The sequence below is a fragment of the Lissotriton vulgaris genome, chromosome 2_1 (genome assembly GCF_964263255.1).
Source record: "Lissotriton vulgaris chromosome 2_1, aLisVul1.2, whole genome shotgun sequence".
Lineage (NCBI taxonomy): Eukaryota > Metazoa > Chordata > Amphibia > Caudata > Salamandridae > Lissotriton > Lissotriton vulgaris.
The window spans coordinates 195302097-195314370 of NC_141687.1; the positions used below are offsets into that span (position 1 = coordinate 195302097).

Sequence of the window (12274 nt, forward strand, 5' to 3'; positions counted from 1 at the left end):
AGAAGAAGGAGAGGTAGTACTAATGAGCTGTAAGTAGTCTTGGTTCCTAGATTTGTTCTTAGTAAATTGAACCCAATAAGTTTGAGAGTTGTATATATTCAAAATCGTCTGTATAATATCAGCTTTGTTGCCAAGAAAAGTGTATCAGCGAAAAGTTAGCGCCTCGTCTCTCATGCGGTCATCTATTAAGCCATTCAAACCAGATGACCGCATGAGAGACGAGGTGCTAACTTTTCGCTGATACACTTTTCTTGGCAACAAAGCTGATATTATGCAGCAGTTTTCGAATATATACAACTCTCAAACTTATTGGGTTCAATTTACTAAGAACGATTCTATGAACCAAGACTACTTACCTTTCAAACCCTGAAGAAGTCCGATAGAGGACGAAACGCGTTGGCTGTTTCAATTCCAAGAACATGAATAAAGAATAAATCATTAACATCAAAAGCTTTCATCGACTTCTTTAATTGGGAAAACAATTGTGTATCGTAGATTGTTTGTAACATGGATACAGCTAAATGAGATGTAAAAGCCTACATTTGAACCTTTTTGAAGAGTGCGGGGCTAGCTTGTGTATATTGTTTTACAGTGATAAAGGGAATTTACTTTTTGTCTCTCTATTTGGGAAATAGGGGATTGTGTCCTAAGCCCCTTTGCATCGTTTTTCGCTGTACATTACCCTTTGGGATGTTAGGACTGGTGCAGGCAATAATGCCTGATCCTCATTTGTGTGTACTCAATAGTTGAGTGACAGTAACGCCCCCTCCAGCCAATAACTACAGCAAGACCAAGAGCACACTGCTTCACTTACTGGGGCAGACTGGCACCAGCAAGGGGCATCCAACCCTGCACACTCAGGCATCCACGGTCTGCCAGGATCCTCCAGAGGCACTAGGAGCCTAGGCCCTACCTTAGAGGTGCATGTCCCCTGGCTCTGTGCTCTTGAGGTCACACTTGTCTTCAGCACACCCATCTGGTGTTCATTTCTAAGACAGTAGATCCTGATGATCACCCTCTAAGACAGTCATTCTGAAGGCCTGCTCCTTCCTGTTTACTACATACAATGGCATATTCCTCCTGGCACATTATTCTGAGGGCAGTATTTCTTCAGATACATTTTTAAGGGCAGCATTCCTCCTGGACCAACATTTCCAACATTACCAATACAAGGCTTGCAATGAGAAATAATGTCACTACAGCCTGTTGGGGAGCATTTTTCACACCAGACTATTTATTTATTTATTTTATTTATGGGCTTGTTACGCGCCGGCATCACACCCGAAGGTGTATCTCCGCGCGGTGCTGTGAGGTGAGCAGGTCGAAGAACTCCTCCTAGAATAGTACAGTCTTTAGGCGTTTCCTGAAAGCTGAGTGACTCTGGCATTCTCTAAGGGAGAGGGGGAGGTTTTTCCATAGACGAGGACCCATGATGGAGAGGGCACGGCCTCCCTGTCTGGTCTTATGATGTCTAGGAACCTGAAGCAACTGTTGGTTGGAGGACCTGAGGATGCGGGATGGACGGTGATAAACAAATTTGTCTGTCAAGTAATGTGGTCCCAGATTGTGTAAACTTTTGTGTATCACACAGCTGATCTTGAATTCTACCCGTTTCCGGATAGGAAGCCAATGAAGGGCCTTAAGGAGGGGGAGGGACGGTGTTCTGGGGGGGGGTGTTGGTCACCAGCCGTGCTGCGGTGTTCTGCACCACCTGTAGTTTATTGAGCACTCCCTCATTGGCAGCTAGGAGTAAGCCATTACAATAGTCCAGGCGGCTCAAAACGAGGGCCTGGACCAGGGTCTTCCGGGTATCGTCGGGTAGAAGGGGGAACACCTTCCGAAGGAGGCCGATAATGTGGAAGCAGGACCCTGCAGTGGTGCTGGCATGGTGGAAAAGGGTGAGGTCCTGGTCTAAACGAACCCCCAGGTTCTTTACTACCTGTTTGGGGAGCGGGGCCTGTCCCAAGCTTGCAGGCCACCAATCTGGGGTCCAGAGGATTCTCGCCTCTCCGAATAACATGACCTCAGACTTTCCCACGTTGCACTGTAGAAAGTTCTTGGCCATCCAGCTGGCGATTGCAGTCATGCCGTTGGAGAAAGCTTGTTTAATCTCTGGAGTAAAGGTCTTAAAAGTAAACAGCAGCTGCGTGTCGTCAGCGTAGGAGATAGGCATAAACCCAAAGGACCTTGTCATGTTGGCCAGAGAGGAGACATATACGTTAAACAACGTAGGGCTAAGACATGAGCCCTGCGGGACTCCTCTGATGATGTTAGCCGAGGTGGAACTAAAGGAGCCCATGTTCACCCTCTGAGTCCGCTCTGAGAGAAAGCTGGTAAACCATGCCAGGGCAGATTTGTCGATGCCTGTCTCCTTTAATCTGGAAAGGAGAATGGCGTGGGATATGGTGTCGAATGCTGCGGACAAGTCCAGCAGCACCAACACCACAGACAGCCCTCTGTCCAGGGACATGCGTATGGCATCCGTAACGGAGAGGAGGGCGGTCTCAGTACTATGCCTAGGCCTGAACCCGGACTGAGAATGGTCCAAGCTGCCAGTCTGCTCAATGAAGGCGGAGAGATGGTGATTGACGTGCTTCTCCGTCAGTTTGCCGATGAATGGCAGAAGGGAGATTGGCCTCAGGTTGGTCATGTCTGACCAAGGGATGGCGGTGTTCTTCCTGATAGGCTTGACTATGGCCTCCTTCCACACCCGGGGGACCAGTCCCTCAGACAGGGAGCGATTGATCACCGTCCGAATGCAGGGGCTAAGGACACTCCCAATGAGGTGCATGACACGGGCAGGTACGAGGTCTACTGGGCTGCCTGACTTAATGGTCCCAATCAGAGAGTTGACCTGGTCTAAGGTGATCTCAGGGATGAATGATAGTGAGGCTGGAGCAGCACAGGCTGTTCCAGACTGAAAACTGGAAGAGGGGACATTTTCATCCACGGATGTGCTTGATTGGGAGATTTTTTGATAAATGACATCAATTTTATCCGAGAAAAAACCGGCCGTGTCATCGCACAGTTTTTGGGTTAGCACTTCTGCACTGTCGCAGGCGACAGGCTTGGTGAATGTGCAGAGCACCTGGTACAACATTTTGGGGTCGTTGCCGGCCCCAGAGAGTTGGGAGATAATATGGGACTTACGGGCAGCTCTGATGTTTTTATGATAGAGTCTCATTGCTGAGCTATACCTATCTCTATCGACAGTGCTGCGCGAGAGTCTCCAAGATTTCTCCAACTTTCTGCAAGCTCTTTTCTCCGCGCGCAGTAGGTCTGAGTACCATAGTTCTTGTTTACGGTCCGACCGCTGATTACAGCGTCTTAGGGGGGCGATCATGTTGACCGCCGTACTCAAAGCATTATTGAATTTGGACAAAGCCAAGTTGGGGGAGTCTGAGGGGAGAAAATCAGGAGGAATAAAGGCAGTTCTAAAGGAATCAACGGACACCTTGTGCCACTGCCTGCGCCATATCGGCAGGGGGACAGGGTTGGGGCGTTCCTCCGAGAGAGTGGGGAGGAAGAAGTTGATTATAAAGTGGTCAGTCCATTCCACCTGTGAAGGGGGGTGACAGGTCAGGGAATGAGAGTTCGATAGAATTAAGTCGAGGGTATGACCGGCCTGATGAGTCGGACCCCGGTTGCACTGTTTGAAGCCTAGGGCAGATAGGTCAGTCAACAAGTTGCGAGTTTCAGCGTTGTCAGATAGTTCGCTGTGGACATTGAAGTCCCCTAGGAGTACAAAATTAGTTCCTAATATGATATGGGGGGCTAGAGTCTCCAGGAGGATAGTCGAAGCCTCAGTGTAGGGACCCGGAGGGCGGTACACTAATGCTCCCTTCCAATAAGATAGGGGCGAGGAACCAATTTTAAAAACCAGTATCTCAATGTCGTCAGTGCAGCATTGGTCGAGAAGAGTGACAGTAAGAGTATCCTTGTAGATTACCGCAACCCCGCCGCCAGTTTTAACAGGGCGGTCAAGCCTCAGAATCTTGTACCCCGAAGGGACCCCCAAGGTGATAGCAGGGACCAGGTGGGGTTTAAGCCAGGTCTCGGTACAGAAGCAGTAGTCGGGGCGGTTTGAGTGTATTAAGTCCCAAACTTCCGAATGGTGCTTAGGGAGAGATCTGACATTACATAGTATGCTATTACCCCTGTCCAGTCCAGAGTCATTTCTGAGTAACACAATTTCTGCTGCCCACTATTTCTCATGACTTTTGTTTGTGTTGACTTCAGTTACTGCTGTGGAACAAAACATCTGTCCTTAGAGTGCTTCTTCTGACAGCAGCATTTAACAGATGGTCACATAAAGGGTATCCTTTATGGCACACACAGCTTTGAGCTGACCATCTAAACAGCTTTCTTGGGCACCGTAGGAATGAAAGTCCAGTTATACTACTCCTATTACAGAGGCACCCTCCTGGCACACTAAACTGCCTTCTTGTAATGTGTTTCGCCTGCTGTCTTCTGAAGAACAGACCACACAGATGACAGCTCTGATGTAGGAGAAGGCAGAATTAGACTTGGTCTGGCTGAAGAACAACCAAAGTTCAGTTCCTTCATCCCTGTGGAATAATGCACCCTGCAGACCATGGATGACGACCTGGTTGGACACAATGTGCGTTGATAGTGGGGCTGCTGCTCTTTTCTGTATCCCATGGGGGTTGGATCCACCAGCCCTGGGGTGGTTATTTGAGTGCTGTTATTCCTAGTTTACACTACTTATCCTTTTTCCTGTAGGGTGTGTAGAGGTGTGTGCAGGGAGTCATGAGGATACCTAAGTAAATTATACACTGCTGTGTACCTGAAGTGGTAAAAGAAGCTGGCTTGCCCTAAAAGTCAATATCTACCGTAGAGAATGGATTCCGAGGATATAATCTGGGGCACAAATCCTATAACGGACATGTGAAATAAAAATAAAAGAGGGGGCGGGTACCCTTTTCTCACTAAAGCTACAGAACTTTTCCAGGCCTTTTTTTAAAACTCTTTTTATTAAGAAGAAACATAAATCAACAATGAGCAAAACCTGGTGCAATTTCAAGAACAAAGTACAATTCCTGAGGACAACAGAAAATAAAAATAAAAGAAATGAATACAGTTGGGTCAAAAGATACATCAAGTATATCATGAATTCATGCGACAAAATCCTTATGGTGATTCACTGTCAACAGTATCAGAATTTCCAGGCCTTTATTGACAGCTGGCAATAGTGCAATGCGTCAGTGCCATTAACAGCTCCCGATTTCAGTAAATAATTGTGCACCGAAGGGGCAACTTTTCATGCATTGGCTCCATCTTCAAAAGTACCATTCCAGCCAACGCAGGCCTAGGAGACACCCATAAGCGGGTCAGCAAGAACCTGGAATAGGATGGCTTATTACCCACCGGTATACGCCGTTTTTGCTAACCATCTCTCCAACTGCAGTATCCAGAGCCACTTACTCATAAGTAGTCTCTGGCACTGAAGTCTGAGATACAGAACATGTCAGACGTTGCTGTTCAAGCACCAGTGTAGCACAGTCCATGGAGCACATGTTGACTGGGGCATGTTCCTCAAGCGCTGAAGGCGTTCTCTGTGGCATTCAATCGCAAGAGACTGCCACCCACAAACCAAGGCACTGCCCAAAGCTAAGTAGATGGAGAATGTGCCAGCAAAAGATTATGAAGAAAGGAAAATTCTTCTATAGACTTTTGGAGGACGCAGTATCTAAGGCTACAGCCGAGCATAAAAAGCCTTATAAAACCATAGAAAAGACACCTAGCAATGGAGTCATCTTCAGCCAGAACTGCTATTTATCCCAAAAAACTTATGAATATGAAACTTATTGGTCCAAGTCCCCACTATAGATGTACATGTCAAATCATACAAGGTGCTGTTAACTTAAACAAAAAAGGAAAACAAGTTTAAGTCAAAGGATTGGCCCCATTTGATAACTGTGCTTTTCAAATGCTTCTGAAATTGTTTTGAAAGTTGAGAATAAGAACAAGACATGTGGCAAGGCATCCAGTCCTTTTTGGGTGACATCTTCACACCTGAAGCAACTCTGTGTATTCAGGTAATTCCATGACTGCAGTCAATTCCTTGCAGTTTGTTAGTCTGGTCTCCATATATTCCAGACAGATTTAAAAAAGCATTGCTGTGTTTTGACCCAGATATGGCAACACTATATTGACATGATATTTGTCAGATCTATACTTCATCCTGCTGCCTTAGACTCCTCCTTCATCACCCGAGTGTCAGAAGTGGATATTGTAATGAAATAATTAGGATTCAGATTAACTGCTTCTGATAAAAATATTTTAATTAAAATTTCAAACAAAAGCCCAGCTAATTAAAAAATAAATATTAAAGTGCTACTAATAGTACCTTAAATCCAATGTGACAAAAGCATGTTTTAGTTATTGTACATACAAATAACTTATTTTTTCGGCACTTATTTGAGAATTTGTCTTGCACTAAGGTGCCTGATCTGAGTCAGTGGTTGCAAGTGGGCACTCATTTTTGGGCACCGGTACTTATTTTTTCTCAACAACCTTTGATCCAGATCAAAAGAGAGAAAAACAAAAAAGGAGGAAAGCCGGATGAAGAAGAAGGAAAAAGAGTGAGCAAGCGAGAAGGAAGGGGTGAAAAGAGACCATAAGAGTGGGATAAATAGGCATGAAGTGTCTGGTTGTGGATTACAGAGGTAATAGGTAGAATCAAGGGTGCTCAGCCTCGGTATTCAGCACCGCTAAATTAGATAGGGCCGTCAGCAGGCTTCTGAACAAAACTTTAGCCCTGGCACTTATTCTCTACTAAGCAGTGTGTAAACAGTTAGAGCATGAAGCACTGGTTTGTCCGATTCACATAAGTAAGGCATTATTTCATCACACTAAACCTAACAAAAGTGTTCAAATGTTCAAAAGAAGAAAAAACGCTCAAAGTATGTCTAGGAAAGTGCTCCTTTTTGACATGGTCACCCCCACTTTTTGCCTGGTACAGGATGTGATTTCAACTGGAAGTGCACTGGGTTCCTGCTAACTAGGTCCCCAGTGCCAGATCACTTTTCCAAAACTATACAATTGTTCCCCCGAATAGCAATACCTTTAGTACCCCTATAATCCCTAGTAAATGGTACCCCTGGTACCTAGGGCCGAAGGTACTAAAAAGGGTCCCCCAAGGGCTGTAGCATGAATTGTGCCACCCTAAGTGACCCCTCGACAAGCTCATGCAGGGTTGTTATTGCAGGTAGCGTGTTTTGGTGAAGACAAAACTGAACACCAGATCTAGCACACATCCCTGTGTGCAAGACACCTACAGTAAGCCTTACAGCTCTAAGGCAGGGTGCCTGTTACTACATGTGAGGGCAGATATGCCCCTGTGCTGGTCAGTTCTATTACTGCTAGTGTAAGTGGACAGTGAAACTATTTTAGAACATATGCTGGACACTGGTGAAAACAAGTTCCCCAGCTACAGGTTGACTTACCTGAAAATAGGAATGCTTAGTATCAAACATCTCATAATGATAAACCCACACTGAGTATTGTGTTGCATTTACCAATACATGCACACAGAGGGCACCTTCTAGATGGCCCCTGAAAACATACCAGCACGCTCAGGAAGCCCACCAACAAGATGCAAAGCAGAAACAGGCTAAGAGCAACAATTGCTTACAAACAGGTGCCCTCCAGGGCATTCTGGCACCAGCCCAGTTCAGAAAAGCACCAAAGGGGTCACATAGTCTCTTGATCTGCTCCCGAACTTTCTCGTAAGTGTCCCTCTGGCCTAGTCAATTCTTCTCACTTCGACCTGGCGCCATGAATTCTTCAGAAGAGCCAGATGGGGAGAGGGAAGTTGGCCCACCGTGAGAAGGGCTGTAAGGGAACAAGCAGTAAATGAGGAACAACACACTGGAGAGCCTCTCGGCTTGAGGAGGCACTCCATCAGTTACACATTGATCTGGGTTGTGCCATGGCAATCTAGGCATAGGGTCTGGCTCATGACGAGGTCAGTTGCACGAGACACTTCAGGTTACACGAAGGAGAGTTGCAATTTCGTACCTCCATGGAAAAGACGCACTAGGTCTGGCACACCGTGATGGCGGTTACACCAGACGTTTCTGGTCACATACAGAGGCGCAAGCAATGCCTCATAAGGTAGAATGAGACTCCGCAATGGTTGCGTCCCCCACCTTCGAGGGTCACAACCTGTGAATTGGACTGCATGCTATGAACATGCAGTTGGCATGGTTACGAGAGAAATGTAGCACAATCGACAAAGCGTGCCTCTTTGGATCCTGCAACTGGTGAGTCTGCTCACCACCAACAAGACACATATGCGTGCTGAGGTCCCTGCAAGGCAGGAACCACTTCATCGTAGATACGCGCAACTTCTTGAGCTCTGCACTAGGTACTCCGGTCTCCAGGCAGACTCTGTAGTTCCAAGCTCACACCGCACTATCCAGCTTTCAGCTGGTGATGCGGGCAATAAGAGGGCACTGCTCTCCAGATGTCACCAGTAAATGGCGGGCCCTTCGCAGGAGATCTTTGATATCCTTAAGACATCCAAGAGAACAGGAGACCAGCCAACACGTCTTTGGGAGTCCACTTCAAGGTGCCACATTTCAGCAGGTCATTGGCCCAGGCCAGCGACTATTCAGGAAGGCACGTGGTCCTTTCCAAGAGCAGTTATCATCCCTGTGCACAACAGAGTCCTCTGGCAATGTGAACCACGCAGGCCAGGTTCTCTACTCCTGCATCCTTACAAGCGGATGTCTCCTTTTAGTGGGGTGGCACTGGGTAGTTATACTCCAATGAGTCTTTAAAGATGGGGAAGGTTCAAAGGGTATTTCTTTGAACAACAGATGTGTCCCCCTAAATGTCTGCGTTGTCTGCCATGACACTGCGGAATGCAGATCTCTATCATTATGGGGGTCGTGATCTGGTACCAGAAGCTATGTGTCACAATCTCTGCCCCCCTATATATTCGGCCACGCCAGCTAATGGCACAGGTTGGCAATCTCAACTGCATGCCCATTTGTTTATGACTGTTGCCAAGGCATGCCCAGATGTGCACCCCATGATTCAGAAAAGGGGGTGGTGATGAACAGAGTGTCTGAATTAAGCAGACCACTCTTACCCAGTCCAAAGATCAGGGCTTGATCCATCACCGTTTTTTAGCTCACTGCACCATCCCAGCTCAGAACTTGGCTATATGCAAATTAGTCTGACCCTGGCCCAGTGCATCATGGGAACAGGGCAGACCAAACTACCAAGCCAATTCTTATACTGGGAAGGAAACAAGCTACCGGGGACCGGTTTCTGGCATTTCAGCCGTCTTCGGCCCTGCTTGCTTGAATCCTGATGGTGCAATGAGCTAGGGACTCACATCTGAGTATACCCTTCCACGCTTATGGTGGACAAAAATGATTCAGAAAAGGGGGTGGTGATGAACAGAGTGTCTGAATTAAGCAGACCAGATGTGCACCCCAGGCCTACGGTGTTGACTGGCACCAAATACCATGGCACACAAAGAGTTTGATGCATTAAAATGTCCACTTTTCATAACTGGCATTTCCACAAAAGATTTGTCAAGCCCACTGTCCCTTGCTCATTGCACCATCAGGCTTCAAGCAAGCCGGGCCGACAACGGCTGAAATGCCAGAAACCGGTCCCCGGAAGCTTGTTTCCTTCCCAGTGTAAGAATTGGCTTGGTAGTTTGGTTTGCCTTGTTCCAATCATGCACTGGGACAGGAACAGACTAATTTGCATATAGCCAGGTTCTGAGCTGGGATGGTGCAGTGAGTTAAAAAACGATGTTGGATCTAGCCCTGATCTCTTGACTGGATGAGAGTATTCTGCTTAATTCAGAAACTCTGTCCATCACCACCCCTTGTTGTTAAATATTTTGTCCACCCTAAGCGTGGAAGGGTATACTCAGATGTGAGTCCCTTGCTCATTGCACCATCAGGATTCAAGCAAGCCGGGTCGACGACGGCTGAAATGCCAGAAACCGGTCTCCGGAAGCTTGTTTCCTTCCCAGTGTAAGAATTGGCTTGGTAGTTTGGTTTGCCCTGTTCCCATCATGCACTGGGACAGGAACAGACTAATTTGCATATAGCCAGGTTCTGAGCTGGGAACAGGGCAGACCAAACTACCAAGCCCAAAAGCTTATTTCCTTTCCAGTACAAGAATTGGCATGGTAGTTTGGTCTGCCCTGTTCCCATGATGCACTGGGCCAGAGACAGACTAATTTGCATGTAGCCAGGTTCTGAGCTGGGATGGTGCAGTGAGCTAAAAAACGGTGATGGATCAAGCCCTGATCTGTTGACTGGGTACGAGTGTTCTGCTTAATTCAGATACTCTGCCCATCACCACCCCCTTTTCTGAATCGTTTTGTCCACCATAAGCGTGGAAGGGTATGCTCAGATGTGAGTCCCTTGCTCACTGCACCATCAGGATTCAAGCAAGCCGGGCCGAAGACGGCTGTAATGACAGAAACTGGTCCCCGGAAGCTTGTTTCCTTTCCAGTAAAAGAATTGGCTTGGTAGTTTGGCCTGCCCTGTTCCCATGATGCACTGGGCCAGGGACAGACTAATTTGCATGTAGCCAGGTTCTGAGCTAGGATGGTGCAGTGAGCTAAAAAACGGTGTTGGATCTAGCCCTGATCTCTTGACTGGTGAGAGTATTCTGCTTAATTCAGAAACTCTGTCCATCACCACCCCTTGTTGTTAAATATTTTGTCCACCCTAAGCGTGGATTGGAAGGGTATACTCAGATGTGAGTCCCTTGCTCATTGCACCATCAGGATTCAAGCAAGCTGGGCCAACGATGGCTGAAATGCCAGAAACCGGTCCCCGGAAGCTTGTTTCCTTCCCAGTGTAAGAATTGGCTTGGTAGTTTGGTTTGCCCTGTTCCCATCATGCACTGGGACCGGAACAGACTAATTTGCATATAGCCAGGTTCTGAGCTGGGATGGTGCAGTGAGCTAAAAAACAGTGTTGGATCTAGCCCTGATCTCTTGACTGGGTGAGAGTATTCTGCTTAATTCAGAAACTCTGTCCATCACCACCCCTTGTTGTTAAATATTTTGTCCACCCTAAGCGTGGAAGGGTATACTCAGATGTGAGTCCCTTGCTCATTGCACCATCAGGATTCAAGCAAGTCGGGCCGACGACGGCTGAAATGCCAGAAACCGGTCCCCGGAAGCTTGTTTCCTTCCCAGTGTAAGAATTGGCTAGGTAGTTTGGTTTGCCCTGTTCCCATCATGCACTGGGACAGGAACAGACTAATTTGCATATAGCCAGGTTCTGAGCTGGGATGGTGCAGTGAGCTAAAAAACGGTGTTGGATCTAGCCCTGATCTCTTGACTGGGTGAGAGTATTCTGCTTAATTCAGAAACTCTGTCCATCACCACCCCTTGTTATTAAATATTTTGTCCACCCTAAGCGTGGAAGGGTATACTCAGAGGTGAGTCCCTTGCTCACTGCACCATCAGGATTCAAGCAAGCCGGGCCGACGACGCCTGAAATGCCAGAAACCGGTCCCCGGAAGCTTGTTTCCTTCCCAGTGTAAGAATTGGCTTGGTAGTTTGGTTTGCCCTGTTCCCATCATGCACTGGGACAGGAACAGACTAATTTGCATATAGCCAGGTTCTGAGCTGGGATGGTGCAGTGAGCTAAAAAAACGGTGTTGGATCTAGCCCTGATCTCTTGACTGGGTGAGAGTATTCTGCTTAATTCAGAAACTCTGTCCATCACCACCCCTTGTTGTTAAACACTGTTACCATTGCAACGGGTTTGGCCTAGCAAATCCATTGATAGGAAACATCACGAGGCTGCGCCACTCTAATCCATCATTGCTGCTTGAAATACTGGCGACCTGTTCCCCATGCTAACTTTAGAGGAAGAGCTAGCCTCCTCTGTGTGTCTCCCTTCCTACCTTGGCAGCAAACACCCATAGGTGCCTGCCTAGTACTTCGCCTTCCATCCTAGTGAAGGCAAAAGACCTTCTCCGGACGAACCGTGTTTGCTATGGGCCAGCCGGAATATGAACACAAGGGCGTTCACACAGACCTGCTGCGGCAGGTAGGACAGATGTTTAAACATGCAGTATGTGCGAGTACGCACACTGGCCTGAAAGAGCAGGTCAGACGAATAGGTAAACCATAACCTCAGTGTAAGCGCACTTCCAGGCCGCAATGGTAGGCCCAAACCTAGGTTTATAAACATCCTGTTTGCATCACTTCCTGACATAGACTTTCACACTGCAGAACTGCAATACAGCTGGAAAG

General features: G+C 47.3%; 1 protein-coding gene across 1 annotated transcript in view; it reads right to left on the bottom strand.

The window, feature by feature from the left end:
* The window catches only part of TMEM132E (transmembrane protein 132E), a 1029855-nt gene that overhangs the window by 40544 nt on the left and 977037 nt on the right, over positions 1–12274 (bottom strand). The window lies entirely within an intron of this gene.